At 43.3% G+C, this 12,139-nt stretch overlaps 1 protein-coding gene across 7 annotated transcripts in view; it reads left to right on the top strand.

Moving 5' to 3' along the window:
* arhgap23a (Rho GTPase activating protein 23a) overlaps positions 1–12,139 on the top strand; it is a 69,548-nt gene that overhangs the window by 24,668 nt on the left and 32,741 nt on the right. Inside the window, exon 1 of one of the 7 annotated variants that reach the window (XM_062438232.1) lies at positions 4,166–4,272. The exons of the other annotated variants lie outside the window; for them this stretch is intronic. The gene's annotated coding sequence lies outside the window, so the exon portion shown is untranslated. Of the gene's footprint in view, positions 1–4,165; positions 4,273–12,139 lie in introns of those variants that run through there. 7 annotated transcript variants of the gene reach the window in all.

Below are 12,139 nucleotides of genomic sequence, written 5' to 3'. Positions count from 1 at the left end.
CTTTGTGCCACTGGGGAGCGTAGAAGAGAAGGGGGGGTGGGGGCAAAGGCCAGGATTGCTTTGGGTATAATCTCTGGATCATCAGGTTTATCAGTTCATACAGTGCGAGAAGCAGAGCTCACATAAATGAACTGTAAGTTCTGCTTGCATCACATGTGCGAGATAGAGTTTGCTTTGCTTTGGGCTTCAGGGTTTACTAGATTGGAGCAAATTCAGATTTTACGGGGTAGGAGATTTGATTTGTCAAACTCAAAATTCACACAATAATTGATTATGTTGTGTGAGCATCTTTCGCCCAGTGGCACGGTCTTCTGCTGCTTGAAGAAGCTTTAAAGAGGTCAGTGTGAGCCTGCAGAGTCATGAGCATGAGAAATTTAGGATGGTTGAAAAAACAAATATTGGAGATCTGAAGTGGAGTGAATAACTCCAGCTGCTTGAGTACATTTGCAAAAGCTGTGTATATATTATATACCATCAAATCTCAAAGTCTTTTACATTAACATTCCCTCGATACGTAGACATAATTTAGAAATTCCTAAGTGATCATATTGCCAGCTGAACCTGAACATTGGAGTATCTGATTAAATTAAACTATTCCTCGCTGCTTTGAGGGCTCCCTAAATGGCCACTCTACACCCCCAGACTCCCAATTTGAGACTTGCTGGACTGGGGGATCGTGTGTGAACAGAGCGATGGAGGACTTCCTCAGCGTGGTGTGAGCAGTGGTGCATGGCAGGAATGTAAAAACCAGATGACCTCAAATGGAAACTCCAGGTTGCCATCTCGCTTGCTCTAATAAACACTCAGACTCCATTCTTGCAGTCTTGCTCTCTCCTTCTTTTCTTTTTTTTTTCTTCCTCCCTGGCTCAGAGCTCTTTCCTCCATCAGTTAACCTCCAAAGCTGGCTCAGTTTGGGCGCCACCACGCCCCAAATGTTGGACAGCTGCCTGGTTTTGGGGCTATAGGCTGAGATGGAAGCCTGGGTCCAGCTCCAGGTTTAGCCGAGGAGAACGACAACGTCATCTTCGAGTCCCAGAGTTATAATTTTCATCTGTTAATTACACAGAGGCAGAGATGAGCTAAATATATACATGTGGGCCTGCAGAGGGGGAAGAAAGCAGCCAAGCAAAGGGGGGGAGGGGGGGGGGGGGGGCTCCAAGTATGGCCTTCCTTCGCCTAGACTGAGACAGGGGGTGGAGAGATTTGAGAGGCCTGCTGGAGCCCTGTGGTTTTCTGGAGCTGCACGCCGCTGAGGCCTGCTTCTGAAAACAACCAGGAAAGAAAGAGAAGAAAAGAGCAAGAGGCAGAAAAAAGAAGAAGGGAAAGAGGGGGGTGGGCTCTTATTGCAGTGGAGCTCAGACGTGACGCTCTGATTGCTCCCAGCGGTTGTGGTCAGTACACGGGAGAAGGGGGGGGTACAGTGCAAGGAGAGCAGGGTTAGCTCTTTGCCAGATGTCGTCATTGGGCCTAATGTTGTTAAGGCTTCATAGTATATGGTACACACCCATCGGGAGACAGTTGTATCTACTGGAGAGACAAAGCACAGCTGGAAGATACCTGACCAAACCAAGCCGCCGCCTCATGGTAGCGCTCAGAAACAGCAGGATGTGGCAGTTGGAAAGCATTTGAATTTTTAAGATTGCCTCGTTGCTTTGTCCCTGTTTTTTCAGGTTAGTGTTTAGTGTTTAGTGAGAGGGCACGCTGAACAAACTGTGAGAAGATATCATACATTTAACTTTAACCGATTTGTTTTCAGTTAAGCATTCCTGGCACCAGTTGAGCCTACGACCTCTCACGCAGCTTCAACATGAAAGAGAAACAAACACAAAGCTGGAATATCTTTCATTATGTCTGTAGTCTTTTTTTCTCTTTCATTTTCACAACTTTGCTGGTTATTGCAGGTGTCTGTTCAGAATTAAGTGACAATCTGATTGCTGCTAAATCCCAGATTAAAGTTGTTAATCAAACATGTATCAAATAATAATCCTAAAGGTACAAACTGTTTCTAGATTGGAAGTGATTGAAGTCCTGAACTTTTCCCGCTTAGGTAAATCAGCTGTGAAAGCCAATTTCTGAGCATAAACATCTCTGCCGTCAAACTTGTCTGCCTGCAGGCTTTTTTTTCTCATGCTCGAACAGAGGCACCTTGTTGGTTCTCATGGCAACTGTCTGCATGGAGGTGATGGGTGATGGGTGACTGTGATTAGGGTGAAGACGGGTGTCAGGATGAAGCTTGACAACCTGGAGAGAGAGGCTGAAGGAGGTCAGAGTGACTTGATGATGATCACTTTTTGTGGTATAAATGCCATTAAAATGATAAAAGTCTTGGAAGCCTAATACATAAAATTAAAACTATCAATAGGTGCAGCTTCTGGTAACACAGAGGGTGGGGGGAAATCATGTATGTGAGGTGAAGATCAAATCTTTAATCGTGTAAAAGATGCTTTATTTTCATTTTAGTCTCCATTGTTTCATTGTATATTAGACCTGAACATAAAGAAAGCTCTCTCTGCTGCAAGAGACACTCCCTGCTAATTAGGTTAAAGTGGAGCACCATGCCTCCACTTAGTGCCTGCTATGCTAGAAAACATAAAGTGTGTGCTTAGCTGTGGTATTCTCTATCAATCTCTCTTTCTCTCTCTCATACACACAAACTCCCTTTCTTTCCAACATCCAGTTTGAATAAAAAGAATGATTACATACCAAAAAACAACTCTTTAGACTATGAAATGTTGCTCAATTGAAGATATAACATCACTTATGAAGCAGGGTCGAATGCTTATTTGAAACACATACACACACACACACACACACACACACACACACGCACACACACACACACACACACACACACACACACTAACTCAAGTCTAATAGCATTAAATAATTAATCAACATACCAAGATTCCACTGAATGTGACCTGCACGCATGGTAGAAAATGTGTGCTAATGTGTTCTCGTTTAGCTTTCAGTCATGCAAGTGAGTCCTTCGGCTTCAGCGTGTTGCGCTAAAGTCAAAAGAATCCATGTCGCAGTTGATGCAATGGAGAGGAGGAGATATACGGGAGCTAATTAGAGTGTATCTGTGAGTAAATAAGTGTGTGTGTGTGTGTGTCATCGGTGTCTCTGATGAAATGTCTGAAACTCCCTTCTGCTCTCTTTTTTACCATCTGCTCTCTCCAATATCCTGCCTCTTGTTTCTGCTTTAGATCATTCTCTGCCCTCATTTTTTTATGCACGGTAAGTTTTCCCCTCCCGGTGTTCACTCTACAACATCTGTTACCTCCCCCCCCCTCCTCATAAACGTGCAGTCGTTCCCACTCTGTATCTCCTTTTTTTTGGCTTACGTAGATGCTTGGCTGTCTGGCTGACTCATGTATGCTACAATTCTTTGTGGCATGTGTAGCATGATGGGCACATCCACACTCCTCCTGAGTCAGCCAATCACATATTTGTGTTATAAATCCCAAATGGTTTGACTTGTCTTTTGGCTGGCTTTGCAGTTACAGTATATTGTGTAAGTGGACACACATAAATTAGAGTTGCAAATTGATCATTTAGTCTGACAAACTATTGATAAATTGTCATTTTAAATTTCCAAAGCCCAAGGAGCCCAAAAAAAAAATAAGCTCACCAAAAGGTCAATTTTTTTGTAAGATCTTCAACAGCAGGGGGGTGTAGAAACATTTTAATATGAAGTTTTACTAAGATATAAAGAAGCAACTAATCCGCACATTTGAGAAACTAGAACTAGTGAATATGTGACATGTTTGCTCGATGAGTGAGGAAAAAATGTCAAATATTTATTATCAAAACCGAGAAACTAAACTAAATGTCAGTGAGTGCACTGATGGTTTGTAGTATTATGTTTGAGTTCAGGAATAACGGAAAGTTAAATGGGAATTGAATAATTTCAGTTTCAGGAAATTTGACTCACATGGCCTGACCTCACGTGGTTGTACTGTAAAACACACACGCTCATCAACAGGCACATTTAAAGAATGCATACATAATGAGGAGGAACACATGGTCAGGTGGGCTGCTTTAACTGCTTTAATCCTCCAGTCTGCAGGAGTGAGCCGTGCATTGTTGTTTTGTTGTTGTTGCATCAGTCCCGGTCAGGGAGGGATAGAGAGAGGGGGGGTGGACCACCCAGCTCCCCCTCAGCTGTGGGTTGATGGGATATCTGACCCTCGAACATTTCATCTCCGACTCCACCTGCTCGTGTCTCCGGACTTCTCGAGGCTGTTTCCACCTCAAAGCCCACAACAGGTGTGACCTCTCTGATCTCCTTTCCACAGTCTCCCACCCTGACTCTGATGTCATCTATTAGTGCCGACATTAAGACCACAGATAGCTGCTTTCTATGTTCACACCTTGCAACTTTCCCATCCTGCGCACATACCCTTATGTCTGCCACCGTGGTAAAAAACTGTGCAGTTGTATGTGGCTGCATGTTGAGTCTCCACCCTTTGCTCTGTCCCCTATGTCCCAGTGCCCTCTGAGCTTCTCCCCACCCATCTGCCATCAGCCTCTGTGTTGTAGCTGCCCTCTAGTGGCTGCTGGGTGGTAACTGCACTCAGAATGCAGCTAAATAGGCCTATAGGTTCTGCAGCAAAGGGATTTACTGGAGATTATAGTTAAAATTAACCTGCTTAAAACAGCTGCGTCCTTTTTTCACTCAAGTGCTTTTGTAGAATGCTTTTGTAGAAACTGAAGATTACTGTTAAGGTCTGTCTGGACATGGAGATAATCTCCTCCACTATAACTTAATTGTTTCCCACCTTTTTGGCTCAATTAAGACAAAGTATAATCTGAATGTGTGAGATGTCTATGATCAAGTGTTCCTCCCTTTGTTAAACTTAAAAGAAAAAACAATACAGCTAAGTTTAGACGTGTGTTTTTGATTCCCTGCTCCTACATTAGTCATGTCGTGACCACTTAGATTCCTCTTGTGAACCCTTTGGGAAGTTGTTACCCACTGCTGTGCATCATGCCTATTTTTGTGGTACAATTGCATCATTTTTGTCATTTATGGCAACGGTGCGATGACTAGATAATTTATGTGGCTGCTGCTTCAACACATGAAACCTCCCGCACCACATGTTGAGTCAGGACTTAGTCATTACAGTGTTTCTCCTACCAGTAGGGGACAGGATTCACACTCTGAGCTGAAGACTCTTTGTATTTATAGGCTTCAGATTCTCACTGTCTTTGTGGTGTCAGTTTTTAGGAGTTTCATTTTGAGCATCAACTCCAGCCTGTCCTTCGCTGAACCTTTTCCCGTCCTCTTCTGAACTGTTGCAGCCTGTGTTTAGCAAAAACACCCCATGGTTGTGTCTAGGACTTGGTTTATTTGTGACCAACTAAAGGCTCACTCAGCAGTCTCCGGCTGTTTTCACTGAATCTCCTCACTCTTCTCTTTCCTGTGTATTTCCTGTCATCCACTAACCCAAAGCATCAAGCATCAGCCTATTTCTCTATCTCACAGCTTTGTTTCAATGTGTAGATGCAGCAGGGAGGAGGAAAACTTTGTTTTGTCTTCCGCGGCAGCCGCAGTGGAAAAAAGAGGGGAGGACTTGAACCTGTGTTAATCTGTTGGCCTGTGGTCATGTTATGAGTATGAAAGGGATTAAAACATATCACCAAACTAATCTGTCCGTTACTCCAACAACCGTGCTCTGCTCTGCTCTACCCTGCATTACCTCCCTCTCTCGCTCCCTCCCTCATGCCTTTCACTTACCACTGATGTGTTTGTTATCAGAGAGCATGAGGGGCCCGGGGCAGGAGGCAACGAGGCATCGCTCCTCAAAGATTAGCAGCGCGTGTCTGCCTTTGATTTCCTGACCTCTAGAGCTTTGTGCTGTCAGGTTATGAAACTAAAATGTTTAATATGAAGTCGGTGCTGTCTGCAGAGTTTAGTGTGTTTGGCAATCCAATAGTGGTCAGATAAGGGAGGTATTCTCTGGTGATGTATGTACATTAGGCCCACAGGCAGATGATGGATACGTGTCTGCCTGCTCAGGCATGCTTGAGCCAAACAGTAGGCAGTGTGGGTCAGTGGTGGGAGGGGTGCTATTGTCACAGCTCCTCATGTGTGACCGTGTGTCCTCCATGTAAACTGTAACTCAACACTTTTTTGTTCATTTCTCTTTTGTCAACCTCCAGGTTTTTTTTCCCTCTCTTCATGCTCATTCTCCTCTTTTTTAAATGCTTCCATGGTTCATGAAAGGGAGAAAGAGAAAGAGAGGGAGCTGGACAGATAGAGACCTTTTGTTTCCAAATTAGGCACTGCTCCCACCGTGCCAAAACTAACTGTTATTGTGAATAATGTGATATGAAATCCTCACTCTGCGCTGCCACTGTGAAACGGAGCGCTTGTGTATTTTCAGATATTAAACCTGACTCTGGCTTCCCACCAGAGATGCACTGTGATCTAGTCACTCTAGTTTCCTAACACGGGTGTGGTCGTTTCTCACATCTCTCCCTCCTGGAGAAGAATCGGACCTCCTCTTGCGCTCGCCGGTGATCTGCTCGTCTCACTGCAGGGCGGTTCCGCTTGGTGGTGCGTCGAACCCAAAGCTCTGGTCTGAACCACAGAGAGAAGAGAAACCCCCCCCATAGCCACAGCCTTCTGACTTTATGAGGAACCCTAATTACATAGCCTAGTATATTTATACTCAGCTGTGACTCAGTGGGACATGTGGCGTGTGTTTGTGTGTGTGCGTGCGCGAGAGAAGCAGCCTTTGTGTTCACACATACAGTAAATGGTGTGCGTGTCTGTGTGAGAGTATATGTGCATATTAGTGAAAGCCTGTGCTGACTCAATAAACTATTTAAACTGGGGATGATGTTGAGCTTAGATCCTTCTTAACCTAGTCTGTTATATTTGCAGAAAAGGTCCAATTCATAAGCAATACAACCGTTTTTTAAAAAGTTCAATACATTCAGTAGTTTTTCTTCTACAGCCTTACTTCTGTGTTAGAAAACTGAGGTTAAAGATATAGGCATAGACAGGTTGCATTATGGGAAATGTAGTAACCAGCACTTTTGGATCTCGACCCATACTTGGGGATATATCAGCCTTTGGTGCACTTTATTTGTAAAGCCAATTCTTGTTAGTCTCCAAATTTTTATAAAAGTGAATTATTTAAGTGCTTAAGTGCACAGAAGGAAAAAAATATTGTATTTTCTTTGTAATTTGTATTTCACTTTTATTTTTTGTGTTTTCTTTAAAATAAATCTCATGTACATCCAAGTGTTACAAATACGATAATTGTGGTGATAATGGAGTATGAGTCATTGCACAGCTATGATGTGTACCTGTTCCCATTGATATAACCTAAAGACATTTTTAATTGATCACTCCTTCATAGATCTGGCAGTTTGCATTGTGATACCTCAGATTACCTCACTGTTAATTGATCATTTCATTATTTTTCGGTAAACTATTAAAGCCTGCAGTGTGGGTTCTTGTAGACGAAGCGCAGCATATCCAGAGGGTATAGTCTCTGTATGCGGATGACAACTCTCTCCAATCAAGTTGATACTTGCCCAGCTCTGCGGCAGGTGAAACCTGTCTAACCTTACTGGTAGCGGATGTACGGCGTATTAACAGGGATGAGCGTTGGATGGTGAAAGTCAATCTACAACATGGGCACCTGTCTGCCGCTCTCGCACATATCCTGGACGCCTGGCTGTTTGGTGAGAACTTTGCTGTGTGGGCGGCTGGACGGAGGGGGGCAGGTCACCTTTACTGACTGATTTAGTGGCGTGGTGTTTAGGTATCACTGTGGTGTGTGGGTGGATCCTGTGAATAGTTGTGTGTGTATGTGAGGGAGTAGATTTGATAAAGAGGTCATGTTGACATCTAGTAGCGGCCGTTTTATTTTGAGAGCATTTCCAATGATGGTAACGCTTGTGCCTCCGCTCTCTCCTCCAGCTTTTTTCCATTTTCTCCTCCCATTATTATCTTCCCTCCTCTATATTTTCCCCTCTTAAGCAAAAAAAGAAAAAGGGAGTGAAACAGTGAACACAGCAGCAAGGCAAATGTTTTCTTTTCTCTTTGTGCTGGAAATTGGCCACTTTTTTTGTTTGTCTCCCTCCTGAGTGGAGGGGAGGCGTTGGAGGCAGGGCCGGCTTTTGTGGAGTTTAGCGCCGGGATCACAGCTTTGTCACTGTGTTTGTGTCGCTCACACACACACATGTAGTACACGTGCATCCACCGGGCTTCGTCTTTCTTTGCGGCACAGGAGAGATCCAGAGTGGATTTCACCTATCAGCAGCAGCCACAGAAGATATCTCCATCAGGACTGTTAACCGCTGCAGCCAGGCACCCGTTCACCCTCAGCGTCTGGAGTTTCAGTTTACTGTGCGGCACGGTTGTTTGTTTTCCGATGACTGTCAGACCGGTTCATTTGGATGTTGGAAAGATTGTTTGGCAGTAATAAAAACAAGGAAGAAAGAAAAAGGGAAACAAATAAAAGCAAGGACAAACTGAAGGATGAAATAACTGATGCTTGTTGAGATACAGAGTTAGAGATGGGACTGAGATGAAGGGATTTTGTTTTGGCAGATATAGAGGGAAGAAGAGAGAGAAAAAGAGAGAGAGAGAGAGAGAGAGAGAGCAGTGGGAGGGAGGAGAGACAGAGAATCCAGCCCTCTGGGACAGCAGTGTGTGTTTTGGGGGTGGACAGAGTGGCTTTGTACGCAGAACATCACCGGACACCGAGGGGAGTGACGCTGTCAGTTGTTCTCTGTGTGTGTCTGTAGTGAAACCAGACCTACCTCTGATCCCTGCGCCACACACACTCCTCCATCTGCTGCCCAGGAGCCTGCCTTCTGCCTCCTCTGGACTGAACCCCCTCTGAGAGTGTTTTAATGTGTGTGAGAGTCTCAGAGAGCTGATTTGCCTTCTCCCTCGGAATGATGTGGAACTTGTGGGATTAAACTTGGTGGATGCTCAGCAGCGAGAGCGATGGATTGGAGCCAGGAGATGGAAAGTTTAGACTCCAGTGAATGACCAGAGGATCCAAGAAGGAGGGTCTGCAAGCTCCACTAAAATCACCCATCCTCTCTTGGCTTGATTATAATTCTATATTTCGGCATTTGGACATTGTCCACGATCCTGGTGTAGGCACCTGAGTGTGTGTGTGCGGCCCATGTGGGCAGTGAGCGATGCGGATCTGAGCAAACTCCGTGCCCCGATGCCCGCTGCTATGCTCCCATGCCCTGCGCCGGCCGGGTCTGACTGGAGCTTCCAGAACCCGGTGGGGGTGGACTGCAGCTCCCCTGAACCTCGCTGCATCTGGCTGGCGGTGCTCCGTAGTGCTAAAGGGCCACTGCCATCCCCACCACCCGCAATGCCCACTGGGCACAGCCAGAGCTCACATCAGCCCAGGGTAAGGAGAGGTCACCCATCTACCTGTGGTCTACCTGGCCAGATATGGAGCAACTGCATAATTTCAGTCTGATTGATTGATCCTTAATGATTTTAAATTAAATGTTTTATATGTAAAGTTTATAAAAAATAATCTGGAGTATTTGTGCATTGCCAAAGAAGGTAATGATCAATTATCTTTCAGATCACACCATTTTATTGTTTAGTTTATTCAATTTTAACACTTGAACCCAAAAGGATTGATTTCATATCATAATAAGACAAAGAAAAAGTAGTTTTCACATTGCAGGAGCTAAAGCCCACCAATGTTTTCAGCTTTTTAAATTATATATTAGTTATAACAGTCAAGCAATTAGTAAAATTGCAGTAGATTCATTTTCTTAAATTGTTCAGTTGACTACTAATTACTCCAGCACAATGTAGTTGACTTGAGCATCTAAACCATCCTGCATTTGACCGACTGAGTTGATGCCAATGTATTGTTACTGTGGTTCTCCAGAATTAAGATCACAGCAGAATGCTCTCCAGAAACCACTGTGTGGGATTTGCCAGTCATGCAAGTCAACAAAGTCTCTGTTTGTAACTGTAACCATTGTGTGCGGCGTCCTTTAACCACTTAGTTGTTGACATATTCTTTAACCTTTCGGTGTTTCCAGGCAGATTTTTGTTTTGCCTGCAGGCTGTTTGTGTCTGGCGCTCACTCTGTCTTAAAGCTTTTCCGCAAATGTTTTTGATGTCACTTTGTGGTTGATGGATTAAGATCTTAAATTAAGAAAACTGTCAGTTTAAACATTTCCATCACCTGTCACCTAAAATTGCTCTGCTGAACAGGTTGTCATAGGTTTATATCACCACATTTGGTGTGTATTTGTTATTTGTGATTAGAAAGAGATTAATTTTTCCTGTTCATTGTCACTCTGCCTTACATTTCCAGATTATAATCAGTGATGTAATGGTAAACGGTTGCGTAACAAGTGACTAAAAATCAGTAATCATCACAAGGCAAACAGCCACCAGAAACAGGCTGCGTCCAAAATCACCTCCTTGACCACTCATTCACTACTCCCTACATATACGGTAACTTTTCCATCTATAAAATGTGGCACATTGCATTGTGGGATTGTTAGCAGAATAACATGGACGCTGCTGAAGTTTGCTTAGTTGTGGGATTTTTAAGGACACAATACAGTGTGTATATATACACACTTAAAATTCAGACACTCTAAAAATAAATGGCAGACAGTAAATGTAATGTAATAAATCAGTGGCATTTCAGAGAATCAGTTATATATTCAAATATTTAAAATGTAAACATTAAATGATTCCACATTATGTCTTTAAAGCATTAATCTTAACACACAATGATATCATATGAATTACAATGAAGATATTACCCTAAAAAGAATGGATGAAGCCATCGTAAATATTGATAAACCTGACAACTGATTTATTGACAGAAAATGTATCTATAGTTGACTTGTGTTTTCTTCAGTGCGATACTAGATGTGTGGCCTGTTGACCCTCTCTTCCTCTGAGCGGTTTCTAATTAGTGGCTAAAGACAGATGAAGGGAGCTGCAAAGTGCCACTTTTAGCAAGGTGTTGTGGGGGCAGCGACCCGTGAGAGCTATGCGATTGTGTGTCCCCGCCCCCAATGCCCTCAGAATTCAGGGCACCGCTTCCCCCCATATGATCTCATTTTATTGTGGGCATTTTTGTGGAATATTTCTTCCATTCCTTTCAGCATTTTCCTGCTTGCTACATCCCCCCACTACTTGCCTCACTGACACAGTTAAGAAATGCCACAATCGGGAATGTGAGTGTGGGGGGAGGAGAGAGAGAGAGGCTGTACGTACACAGCTGGGACAAACACTTTTTTTTGTAGGACAGAGGTGTACATTACAGAGAAGGAGTTGGAGGCAGTGATATTCCACTTAACTGTCACCTCCGTCATCCTCTGCTGATTATGCTAAGTTGTACAATGTGCATTTCAGCGATACTTATCCACATGCTTGCAGCTTTGCATCATAAAAGTTCTGTATCTGTGCGTCAGATCATAAGTCTGTAATTTTTGTTTGTTGTGATATCTTTGAGATCTTCTTTGTTGCGTGAAAGATTATAGTATTGGCTCTCATCATCTTTTTTATGTTCCCAGCGTTGTCTTTATTTACCTGAAGCAGTCTGCAACTGGAAAAATACCAGCATAGTTTGTAAAGATAATTAAAACCAAACATTGGATCAAATTTATATAGATCTCATAATATAGAACAAATAACCATAGAAGAAGTTCTTAAGATGCAAAAAAAAAGGACAAACGTTCATATTCTATACCTGATAAGCTGTTAGCGTTGAGTACACACTGTAAAAACACTCCTTGATAACTATCTTTATTTCGAACTGCAAAAATACCAAGCACCCATAAATCATAATTTAATGTGCTGTTTTTATGGCACTTCCCCTTCTTTCAGACAGTTAAAGGAAGAATAACAGATCAGGGTCCAGATTTAAACTCACGTCATACACTGACTGAATGCCACATGCCTCTGCCCACTCAGCTACCACATCATGCCGGAAAAGTTATTCTAAAACTGCAGCTATTTGTCTAAATGGTCTTGGGCTCGGGATTTAAATTAGAAAAGCCAAAATATCCATCACAACTGTAAAACAAGACCATTGGCATTGCTGGCAGACAAGCAGGTTTCAGTTAGACAAAAAAAAAGTACAATATGTTTTTGCCGCTC

Source organism: Scomber scombrus, chromosome 18 (assembly GCF_963691925.1).
Source record: "Scomber scombrus chromosome 18, fScoSco1.1, whole genome shotgun sequence".
Lineage (NCBI taxonomy): Eukaryota > Metazoa > Chordata > Actinopteri > Scombriformes > Scombridae > Scomber > Scomber scombrus.
This window is presented reverse-complemented; position numbering and strand designations above follow the sequence as displayed.